The sequence below is a fragment of the Nothobranchius furzeri genome, chromosome 14 (genome assembly GCF_043380555.1).
Source record: "Nothobranchius furzeri strain GRZ-AD chromosome 14, NfurGRZ-RIMD1, whole genome shotgun sequence".
Lineage (NCBI taxonomy): Eukaryota > Metazoa > Chordata > Actinopteri > Cyprinodontiformes > Nothobranchiidae > Nothobranchius > Nothobranchius furzeri.
In genome coordinates, this window is record NC_091754.1 from 42,488,116 (window position 1) to 42,500,512 (window position 12,397).

Below are 12,397 nucleotides of genomic sequence, written 5' to 3' on the forward strand. Positions count from 1 at the left end.
TCACAAAAACAAAAAATGTAAAAATATAAAAAAGAATTTAGAAAATGGTTAAAAATATATTAAAATGAGCAAAAAATAGATTGTGATTAAAAAATGTTAAGAAAGAGAGAGAGTGAATAGGGAAGAGGGAAATCAGTGGATCCTGAGGAAGGTGGAATAGGTGGGGAGAGCAGAATAAGGAGAGAGTGGTGAAGAAGGTCATACAAAAGCCAGCTTGAACAAGTGAGTCTTCAGCTGCTTGTTAAAGGACACCGCTGAGTCCACTGATCTCAGGCTCAGGGGGAGAGAATTCCAGAGTCTGGGGGCCACAGCAGCAAATGATCTGTCACCTTTGACCTTTAGCCTGGTGCTGCACAACCAGTAGGCTTTGATCACTGGACCTCAGGGACCTGCTGGGGGTGTAGGGACTAAGAAGATCACCAATGTAAGATGGTGCTTGTCCATGTAAGGCCCTATAGACCAGAACCAGGATCTTGAAATGAACCCTGAAGTTGACTGGCAGCCAGTGAAGCTGGAGGAGTAGCGGGGTGATGTGGGTGTGTTTGGAGGACTTGGTCAGAAGCTGACCACAGGCATTCTGAACCACCTGTAGACGGTTCAGGGAGGTTCTGCTCAGACACGTGAAAAGAGAGTTACAGTAGTCTAAGCGTGAGGAGATGAAGGTGTGGAGAACAGTCTCAAGTTCAGAGAGGGACAGAATGGGACTCAGCTTAGCAATGTTCCTGAGATGGAAGAAGGAAGAGCGAACAAGAGAACTGACATGAGAATCCAGGGTGAGAGCTGGGTCAAAGGTCACGCCAAGATTCCTGACGGAAGGTTTGGTGTGAGAAGCAAGCTGACCAAGAGAGTCTCTGACTTTGGGAACCAGCTTGTCTGGGGCACAGATGTGGATCTCAGTCTTATCTTCATTCAGCTGTAGAAAGCTCCCGGCCATCCAGGTTTTGATAGAGTCTAAGCAGGTGTGTAACAGCTGCAGCTTAGACATCTCATGGGGCTTAAACGAGATGTACAGTTGGATGTCATCTGCATAAAGATGGTAGGAGATTCCTTTGAAGGAGCTCAGGATGTGCTGAAGAGGAAGCAGATAGAGGAGGAAGAGCAGAGGCCCCAGCACAGAACCTTGTGGGACACCATGGGTAAGAGAGGTGGTGGAGCACCTAAACTTGGAGACGGCCACAAAAAAGGACCACTCAGAAAGATAAGAGGAGAACCACTAAAGAGCAGTTCCTGATAGGCCTACCAAGTCTGTCAGCCTCTCCAGTAGCAGGTGATGGTCAACAGTGTCAAAGGCTGCAGTCAGGTCCAGCAGGACCAGAACAGAACAGTTCCCTGCATCACTGTGAGTCAGAAGGTCATTAGAGACCCTAAGAAGAGCTGTTTCAGTAGAATGAGCTCTACAAAAACCTGACTGGAAGCTATCATAGATGTTATGTTCATCAAGAGCAGCTGTGAGTTGTTGAGCCACAACCTTTTCCAAGATCTTGGAGATGAACGGAAGTTTAGAGATGGGTCTGAAGCTGCTATGGAGAGAGGGGCCGAGACTCGGTTTTTTAAGAAGCGGGTGGATTACAGCATTCCTAAAGTAAGCAGGGACAAAGTGCTTGGAGAGACTAGTGCTGCAACACACCAAGGCTGACTGAACGTTGCTGCTAAGGTCTCACTAACAGTGAGTCTGCTGCACTACAGCACCTTTACATGAAGCTAGTTAACCCTGCAACCTCAACATGTGACTGTTTACATTTATATTATGTTCACTTTATATTTGAGTTTATAGTTTAAACTTGTCTTATTACCGTGTTTACATTATACTTTTACATTTTTGCACCTTAAACTGGCTGTGTGTGTGTGTGTGTGTGTGTGTGTGTGTGTGTGTGTATGTATGTTTGAAAAGTGTGTGTTTGCATGTGTGTGTGAGAGAAAGAGAGAGAGCGTGACTTCTATTTTTGTCATGTTCTCGAGCCAAGGTGAGTGCTCCTCTTCCACCTAACCATCTCCGAGCTAATTTCCCACAGGTAAGGAGCGGCGGGGGCTGCAGCTGCACAGAATTTCCAGTCAGGAAGTCTGGTATAAAAGGAGGATGGAGACTACGCCGGATGATTGCTCCAGTTTAGGTAGCCCCCAGCCACTTGTGTCTGTTAGCTCGTTTGTTCGCTTGACTCGTTTTGGATTATTGGATTTTGAACTTGGACTGTCTTGGATTACGTTTTTGGATTTCCCTTAAGAATCGTGTTTGTTTGCTTCTCTCAGGACAACTCCACACCCTTCCTCATCCTCGCCGCTAGAACTCTGGATCACCTGAACCACGTCCAATGCTCCTCCGTTGTTACTGTCTGGACCCTCTCCACTGCCTCATCCAACCCGGTTTGCCCATCCCTTCCCGGCGCTCCCCTTGGCTCCCCCACCTTCCTCGTTCACACAGAACGCTATATGGACAAGAGCCATACAGCTCACTCCCCACTGGACTTCCCAGTGCTACTTTTGTTCCTGTTTCTAAATAAAGAACTTTTCTTTAACACACCCAGTATCGTCGAGTTGATTCTGCATGTCTTGGGTTAAACACCTACCTCTAGTCATGACAATTTTAGCCTTGTTATTTTTTTTCTCATATTTTACTGCCTTCTTCAGCTGTCTTTGAGTCAATTTCGTTGTACATTTGTGCAATGACAAAAAAAGATTTTGAATAATGGACTTAGCTGTATCCTGGATGAGTGAGAATCTACATCAACAGACTCAATAATCCATAAATTAGTAGTTCTATGAAGATTATCTGCACACGTAACCTCTGATTACAGCAAAAAAACAATTTGACCAATAAAACCAATAAAAACACCTCATTTCAAGTGGAGACAACTCTATTCGTGTTCCCCTCATTGTGTCAGGTTTACTGCCTCATGTTGCTCAGATTCAATTCAAGTTTTCAAGTTTATTTATAAAGCGCCAAATCACGACTAGAGTCGTCTCAATAAACATTCCAATATAGGTCAGTTCATTAAGCATATCAGAAAAATGTTTCCTATATAAACCCCCCATCAAATGGCATCAAGTCTTTGACTAGTGTCAGTGACTTTACAGCAATTCTCATACTAAGCAAGCATATAGCGACAGTGGAGAGGAAAACTCCTTTTTAACAGGAAGAAACCTCCAGAGGATCCTAGCTCAGTTTAAGCAGCCATCCACCGTGACTCACTGGGGATTGAGAAGACAGAGCAGACACACACGCACACACGCACGCACACACACACACACACACACACACACACACACACACACACACACACACACACACACACACACACACACACACACCAAGCAATGTGTCTATGGTTACATTGTGATTTCTTAGTCAATATTCTAATTGGCGAGAGTTAAACTTTATTGTATTTATCCTAGTGAATCTATAATTGAACGGGTAAACAAGCAGAAGCACATCCAACGTCAAGGAAAGCAAAAAGCTATTATCAGGAGAGGGAGAAGTGGTTAGCAGCAGTGTGCTAGACGATGGCCCCCTCCATGAGGCCACCCCAGCTTAGCAGAACATCGTTGTTGCTTCTTCTGGGAAGAAAAACACTTAGAGAAAAAATAAAGTTAACAGCTGAAATTGCAGGAAATAATAGTTAAAAAGCAGATTGCAGAATAAAGTAGTAGAGTGTAGAAGGTGGTCAGTGTGTCCTCCAGCAGTCTAAGCCTATAGCAGCATAACTACAGAGATAACTCTGGATAACCTTGCCTTTTTAGATGGAGGCATGTTGGAGGCAGGGCAAGGGAGAGTCGTCTTTACAGACTGTACACTCCACCTCCCTCTGCTCCCCCACTGGTCCAGATCTAGGCTAACATCAGATTTTAACCATAGGCCCTATCAAATAAAAATGTTTTAAGCCTTGTCTTAAATGTAGACAAGGTGTCCGCCTCACGGACTAAGGCTGGGAGCTGGTTCCACAGGAGAGGAGCCTGATAACTAAAAGATCTGCCTTCCATCCTAATTTTAGATATTCTGGGAACCACCAGTAAACCTGCAGTCTGGGAGCGAAGTGCTCGGTTAGGAATGTATGGAACAATCAGATCACTGATGTATGATGGAGCTTGATTATTAAGAGCTTTATATGTGAGAAGAAGGATCTTAAAATCTATTCTGAATTTAACAGGTAGCCAATGTAGGGAAGCTAAGACAGGAGAGATATGATCTCTCTTTTTAATTCTCATCAGAACTCTAGCTGCAGCATTTTGGACAAGCTGAAGACTTTTAACTACATTCTGTGGACTTCCTGAGAGTAATGAACTACAGTAATCCAGTCTTGATGTAATAAATGCATGAACTAGTTTTTCAGCATCACTCCTGGAAAGGATGCTTCTAATCTTAGCAATATTCCGAAGGTGGAAAAAGGAAATCCTACAAACCTGTTTAACCTGGGATTTAAATGACATGTCCTGGTCAACGATAATACCAAGGTTCCTTACTTTGTTCTCGGAGATTAATGTAATGCCATTCAGGTCAGGTGATAATTTCCTTTTCTGGATTTCTGGTCCAAAGATGTGAGCTTGTCTTGTCTTGATTTAAAAGCAAAAAGTTTAGACTCATCCAATTTTTTATGTCTTCAAGACAAGCCTGTAATCTACCTAACTGATTAGGTTCAACAGGGTAAATGGATAAATATAACTGAGTATTGTCAGCATAACAGTGGAAGTTTATCCCATGCTGTCTAATGATTTTACCAATTGGGAGCATATATATAGTAAAAAGAATGTGTCCAAGCACTGAACCCTGTGGTACTCCACAAGTAACCCTTGAGTATGAAGATTAGTCATGTACATTTACAAAATGAAATTTATCAGAAAGGTAGGATTTAAACCAGCTTAGTGCTGTTCCTTTGATCCCTACAACATGTTCAAGTCTTTCTACAAGAACATTGTGATCTACTGTGTCAAAGGCAGCACTGAGATCTAACAAGACTAGAACAGACACAAGATTCTTATCTGAGGCCATGAGAATATCATTTGTAACTCTTACTAATGCAGTTTCAGTGCTGTGATACTCTAAAACCAGACTGAAATTCATCAAACAGATCATTGGTGTTTAAATGCTCACATATTTGGATGGCCACTATTTTCTCCAGGACTTTGGACAAAAATGGAAGGTTAGATAGTGGTCTATAATTCATTGGGTCATCTGGATCCAGAGAAGGCTTCTTAAGTGAAGGTTTGATTACAGCAAACTTAAAATCCTGTGGTAAATATCCATTTACTAAGGATAGATTGATTATATCTAGAATGGGGGCAGTAACCAAAGGAAATGCATCTTTAAATAATTTGGTTGGGATTGGATCTAAAATGCAAGTGTAAGGTTTAGATGAAGCTAATGTTTTTCATAACTCTGAAAGCTCAACTGGATCAAAATGGTTCAAACACAGATGAGGTTCTACAGTTACCTCTGATGCTGCCTCACTTACTGAGGAAGAAGAAATTGTATTAGGGAGGATGCTAATTATTTTATTTCTAATATAATTAATTTTACTTGTGAAAAATCCCATGAAGTCACTGCTGCTGAGGGCTAAGGGAATAGATGGTTCAGAGCTATGATTCTGTGTAAGTTTGGCAACTGTACTGAAAAGAAATTTAGGATTATTCTTATTCTCCTCAATTAATGCTGAAAAATAAGCAGTTCTAGTTTGTCGAAGCTTATTTTTATAAAGCACAAGACTATTTTTCCAGGATATGTAGGCCTCCTCATGATGCGTAGAGCACCATGTTCTCTCCAATTTTCTAGAGTTTTGTTTTAAAGCTCGTAAATGAGAATTAAGCCAGGGAGCCAACTTCCTGTCCTTAATTACCTTCTTTTTTTAAAGGGGCAACATCATCTAATGCCACACGTAAAGAGGAAGTAACATTATGAACTAAGGCATCAATTTGTGAGGGGCTAGAACTGAGAATATTGCCCTCTGCTACGTTCCTCTGAGATGCTGAGGACAGTAAAGATGAAACAGCTGATTTAAAAGATGCAACAGCGCTGTCAGACAGAGACCGACTATACAGATGACAGAGACTTATCAGCCTAACTCAAATGAATGTTTGTTATTGTTAAATCTTATGAATGAAAGGTGGTCCCACGTTGTTGTGATTGAAGACATCATCTATTAGTGCATCCATAGGTAGCACAAAAGTCAGGCATGCTTGTTGGGTTTCATGTGTATTTCTGTAAAAACAAAGCCAGCAATTTCCGCTATTTTAATATACTTCAGTCTGTTTTCTACATTTTTTAAACAAAGTAAGCCGCCTGGAAAACAAGGGCAATTTTACCCTCAGCTTCCACTGTGGTAAAACATTGTAGCTAAGCAGCGCAGCCACGGCAGCCTCATCTTCTCTAAGCCAAGTTAGACAGCTAATAAACACTAAAACATCCACCAAGACAGCCATTTAGACAAACATTAGGTTTACGTACACTTCTTAGTTTCTTTGAACCATACGAACCCTATAAAAATATTGATTGTGGTCTCTCTCTCTCAACCCAACCCGCAAAATAGCTTAGCCGGGACACATTGTTCACAATTACGTTGTGTTTCAAAAGTAATAGCAGTAATTTCAGCATGTGCAAGTATCCTACGTTAAGTCTATGTATCATACGGTTTGTAATAAGGTAAACAATTTGTAAATCCGTTACTATTTAATCGAGTTATAAGTATTTTTATTTGAGCCGTGCACTCACCTTCAGCTAGAGAACGGTTAGCTGTCTGAGGTAAGATGGCCGCCGTGTAAGGACGCTGTCGACTCCCAGTTAGGGGATCTAGCTAATATGATATCTATGAATTAAACCAGGGAGCCAACTTCCTGACCTTAATTACCTTCTTTTTTAAAGGGGCAACACCATCTAATGCCACACGTAAAGAGGAAGTAACATTATGAACTAAAGCATCAATTTGTGAAGGGCTAGAAATAAAAATATTGCCCTCTGCTATGTTCCTCTGAGATGCTGAGGACAGTACAGATGGAACAGTTGATTTAAAAGATGCAACAGCGTTGTCAGATAGAGACAGACTATAGTGAAATTTACTTTCGTGTCTCGAGAACTCTGTTATTAAAAACTCAAAGGTTATCAGAAAGTGGTCCGAGAGGACTGGATTATGTGGAAATATCGTTATTTCCTCACACTCTATGCCATAAGTCAGCACAAGGTCTAATGTATGATGTCAGGAGTGGGTGGAGCTATGTATTCTTTGGGTAAAACATATTGAGTCTAAGATATTAGAAAAGGCTACATTGAGGCTATAATTTTCAATGTCCACATGAATATTAAAATCCCCCACTACAATGACCTTATCAGTATTTAGCACCAAGTCAGATAAAAAAATCAGAGATCTGATCCAAAAACTCAGAGTAAGGACCTGGTGGTCCACTTCTTCTTCTGGCTCTTTGAGAGTACAGATATTTTTTTCCTCCTCTCCTCCCTATCTTATCCCCAAGGCTCTTTGTCTGTCTTTGGATGTATGGAGCTTCTACATTTTTTCTGGAAACTGGAAATTATTAAAAATGTACCTGGTCAGCTGGTCACTCATCGCGATTGACAAAGTTTTCTCAATGATGAGAACGGGAGAAGGGGCTCCCGGGTGCCCCTCTGGGACAGATCTAGTTGGGCATATCATGGACTCCTGGAAACAGTGGAACCTGATTTGCCTCTCTCAGCTGTCTGTAGAGGATTCTGAAGACGTCTGGATATTCGTGGTGTTGGTGTCAGGTTTCCTGCTCTTTGGCCTTGGAGGTTACCTGACTCACTGGAAAATTAACGAGCTGTCGAGGAATATTGGCTCACTCCCGGAGCTCAGGAATGGATTGCACCGTGCTGGGAATTCACAGACTCATATAATTGTCGAGATGATTCGTGGAACTTTGACTGAGATTCATGCGTTGGCTCAAAAGATGGATGCGATCAAGGAGCGAGTGGACGAATCAGCACGGATTGGGACAGATTAATCTACGCCATTATTGGATTTTGAGAGTTTGAGGACCAACGGAACTTTAAGACAGAGAGGAAATTATCTCTGTCTGGCCCCAAAACAATTTCTAATCTGAATCTGGTGCCCTTGAGCCTTTGAGGCTGAAACTAATAACCCCCTCAGAAGAAATGTGGAATGCTGCCATCACCATGGCAACTCTGTCTCCCTGTCCCGGCCTGGGCGGGACTGCGAGCTGTGAAGGCCACTGAATCGTTCCAGGAGTCACTGTGCTCTGTAAAACCAACAACCTCCCACCCCTTTCCAGACTGAGGTGAAGATCGTTGCTTATCGCGGCTGCTGCTGATGTGTGGACAGTCCCAAAACCCTAGCACCCCACCTAGTGGACACTAATGTAGTGTACAGTGGCGGCTGGTGAAAAATATTTTTGGTGGGGCTGTGCTATTTTTTTATTTTTAAACAAACTTGTGCTTTCTGAGCTTTGTGCACAACTTCACTATTTCCTGAATTAAGCACAGCTCTTTTATTTCGTGTCTTACATCATTGGACAAACTGATTAATCCAGGTGTGTCTGACTATTGACACGCTGCCTTGCAGACCAAGGTTGAAAAATACTGCATTAAATTGCACATAAAATAACACGACCATAAATGGTAAATAGGCAATGCAAGAGGCAAGTAACAAAAACATTTTGTTTAATTTCAACATTTGAGTGAACACCAAAAATTATGAGCAGGTCACTGTTACAGTAATGGTAGTAAACACCACTTAGACAAAATGCCAGAAATTTACACTGTTAAATATTTCTGGAGTGTTGTGCCAAGGTCAACTTTATACAAAGATCAAGTGGATGCATTTGTGTGTGTGTGTGTGTGTGTGTGTGTGTGTGTGTGTGTGTGATACCTCATTTGTACAGAAATTTTGCCCTTCTGTCCTTCTGAGTGGCAAAGCTCTCGATTAGCTTTTTATTGAAGTCAGGAATGTTTGTGACAAGCTTTTTTTTCCATGGAGAGCATGGCAAGAGCATTCAGCCCATCCTGTGTCATGGTGTTCCTCAAGGAAAGTCTTAATCCTCTTTAAAGTAGAAAAGCACCTTTCTGATTCGGCTGTGGTCATGGGTGTGGTGACAAGAATCTTCTTTTGCATGGCTCAGGATGGTGTGAAAAACCTGTCATATGATAAATAAAAAACAACAGATAAGTACATAGGAAACACTTTCATAGGAAATAATGTCATCAGTATCCTCTTACAAATGTCATATTTCCCAGTTTTTGGGACAATAAAACATTTCTGATTCTCAGTCAGATGTTTTTACATTTGAGGTAAAAACATCTAATTGAGAATCAGAAATGTTTAATTGTCCCAAAAGCTGGGAAATTTGTTTGCTGCAGCAGAAGTGTAACAAGTAAAATGGAATCAGATTGATGTATGTACAAATTTACATGAAATACACATTTACGTGATTAAATATGTATAATAAGTATGTGTGTTGAAATTAGTTTTTACAGTTATTGCACATTAAACATGTTATTAAACAAATGTCCCGGTTTGTGGGACAACCAAGGATTTCTGATTCTGATTGTCTTGTTCACAGAAATGTAATGTACAGCTTACCTCTGCACCCAGCTGATGTTGTTCCCTGCATGGCAACGTTAGCTCTGCTGCCTAGCATGGCTAGCTTCACCATGTTGTTGTCCATGTGTGACCGGGATGACTCGTGTTTCTTCACCTTCTCAGAAAAATGTTTCATGTCTGTAACTCCTGACTCATCCATGCCTTATCTGTCCCAGCCGTTTTGAATAACAAACACGGAAAGCAAAATAACGCATTAGCGTGATTGCATCCACTGCATTGCATCCATTGCAGCCACTGCTTCCTGGTGTACCAATTTCGGGAGAAGCCTAGTGTGTACAGTTTACCTCTCTCCTTCTCCTGCTGGCTTATCTTTACGTCGGGCTGATCTGGTCCAAGCTCTTTGACATTAAGTTTTTCCACCATAGTTCTCCTCTCGAACGGATACTGGAGAAGAGACCGAACTGAATTCAGTGGCTGCTGAGATCCGGTATCCATGCTGGTTGTAGTCACCGGCGGCGTCCATGTTACATCTGCGTCACGACCAAAAACGACTCTGCCGAGTTCTACCGAACACCAACGAATCCTTTGGCGGTAGCTCCATCGCCCATCATGCTTCTGAAACGTTCTGAAACAACGTCGACGCTGATTGGATACATTCCCATTCCTACCCTTTGATATTCTTGTCAGCAATTGGACAGCTGGTCTTGTCCTGTTTGGGCGATTGAAAAACAGCACACAGCCTCCACCGCTCGGCAGATATCGGCAGAGACCGGCAGAGACCGGCAGAGACCAATATATATATACATATATATATATATATATATATATATATATATATATATATATATATATATATATGATTTATTTTTGTTACAAAACACACAATTAACTTAGAAAATGTGATTATTGTTAATTTTATTTATTTATTTTTTAAAATAAAAATTAAAAACACGGAAAAACTGGGAGGGCGGCGCCCTATCGCCCTCTACTGGCCAGCCGCCACTGGTAGTGTAATGTCTGAAGTCTGTGTGCATATCTGTCTGAGGTGTTTTTTTGCAGAGCAAAGCTACCCTCCCTGTGGAGGGTAACTCTGAAGTGCCTTTTTTTTCCCTCCAACTGAACAATCCTCATGTAAACCCCTCTGATCTCTATTAAGGTAGCGCGACTCATGTTGCAAGTGACCACAGTCACCAATTCTTGTCATGTGTCTATGCCTATGTATGTATGTCTGATCTCAGAATTGTGTGTACTGAAACTCTAGTTTCCCTCTGGGATTAATAAAGTATACTTGAATCTGAATTTGAATTGAATTGAAAACTACAAACAAGAGTGGTTTTACAGTTTTGCAATCTGGATTAGGAAAACTAAGAATAAGATGTTCAAAAGAACCATAGCTATTAATTAGTAAGGAATTGATTAATAGGTCTGAATGAAAAATGGTTGTTACTCCTCCTCCTCGCCCTGTACTCGAGCAATATGATGATTTAAATAATTAGGAGTTGACTCATTTAAACTAACATAATCCTCTTGCTGCAGCCAGGATTCTGTGAGAGAGAGCAAAGAGATCTGATTATCACAAATCAAGTCATTAACAAAGTCCTAGATAAAATAGACCTAATGTTCAACAACCCACCTTTAATTTTTCTAGTTTTCTGCTCAGTTGAATTTGTTCTAATATTTATGAGATTTCCATGATTTGCTTTATTAAGCCTGATATTTAATCTGTGTGGTTTTGGCCGTGGGCAGGACACTGTCTCTATGGGGTAGTGGGTGGGTAACAGTACAGAAGCTGCAGAGGGGTGGGTTAAACTACGACTCTGCTTCCTGGTCTGGGCCCTGGGTTGTCATGGAGAACTAATAAAACTGGCCATGTTCCTAGAAAGAAGAGCTGCTCCATCCAAAGAGGGATGGATGCCGTCTCTTCACATCAGACCAGGTTTCACTTACTCACACTATTTTAATAGGGTTTAAACGGTAATCACGCTACAGATTAGGTATCTGGAGTCTTACAGACTACTGTCTCTTTACATCTGTTACAGAACACTCACAGCATACTGAAGTCTTGTTCACCAAATACTGATACTAGATGAAAAACTGGTGACTGGTAACATTTCCCTTTTTGATTTCTGATTGATGCAGCGCCTCCTGTTCTGGTTCATGGTAACATATGAAACCTGTCTAAAAATACTCTGAAGGAAACCTCCACTCTCTGATGTTTGGTTGTTATAATGTTTGTGATGGGTATTTGGGGCTCTGCTGTCAGGACCTTGTCACACCTGTCAGCTGAGCACGATGAGCTCCCCGCCGGCTACTGGGTGGACTCCAGCCTCGGTGCATTTAAAAGACTGCTTCACAAACCTCATGTGGCTCAGTCACCAATCCGTTTGTGTCAAGAGCTCCTGATCCAAACAACACATCATTCCCCTCTTCCGTTTCCCGCTTCCTATCTGCATCAGGTGGAGCGACGGTTCACCCCGCACCCCACTCTACACTGCACCTCATCCCAAGTCCTGTCAACGGTCTGGCAGCAGGTGACTACTCTCCTTTCCCCCGCCGCTCCTCGCTGACTCTAAACCACAACATCTTAGAGCCTACACATCAACTGGTCCTGCGATCTCTGAGGCCAGCACTGGCCCTCGCCCGCATGCGGAAGGCTGACAGCCCACTCTTCTGAACAGCATGACATCTGCATCCTGGGGCAAGTAGTTTTAGAACAACTCACAATAACATAAGTAGGATTTGAAGAATACCTTTTTACATGTCTTGAAAATAAAGTGTTTTCCAACGTGATGACACACAGGAATCAGTAGAGAAACAAGAGTTGAATCAGCAAAATAAAAACGAGGAAAGGACCTATGAGGTGTTGGTCATAGGCCTAAAAA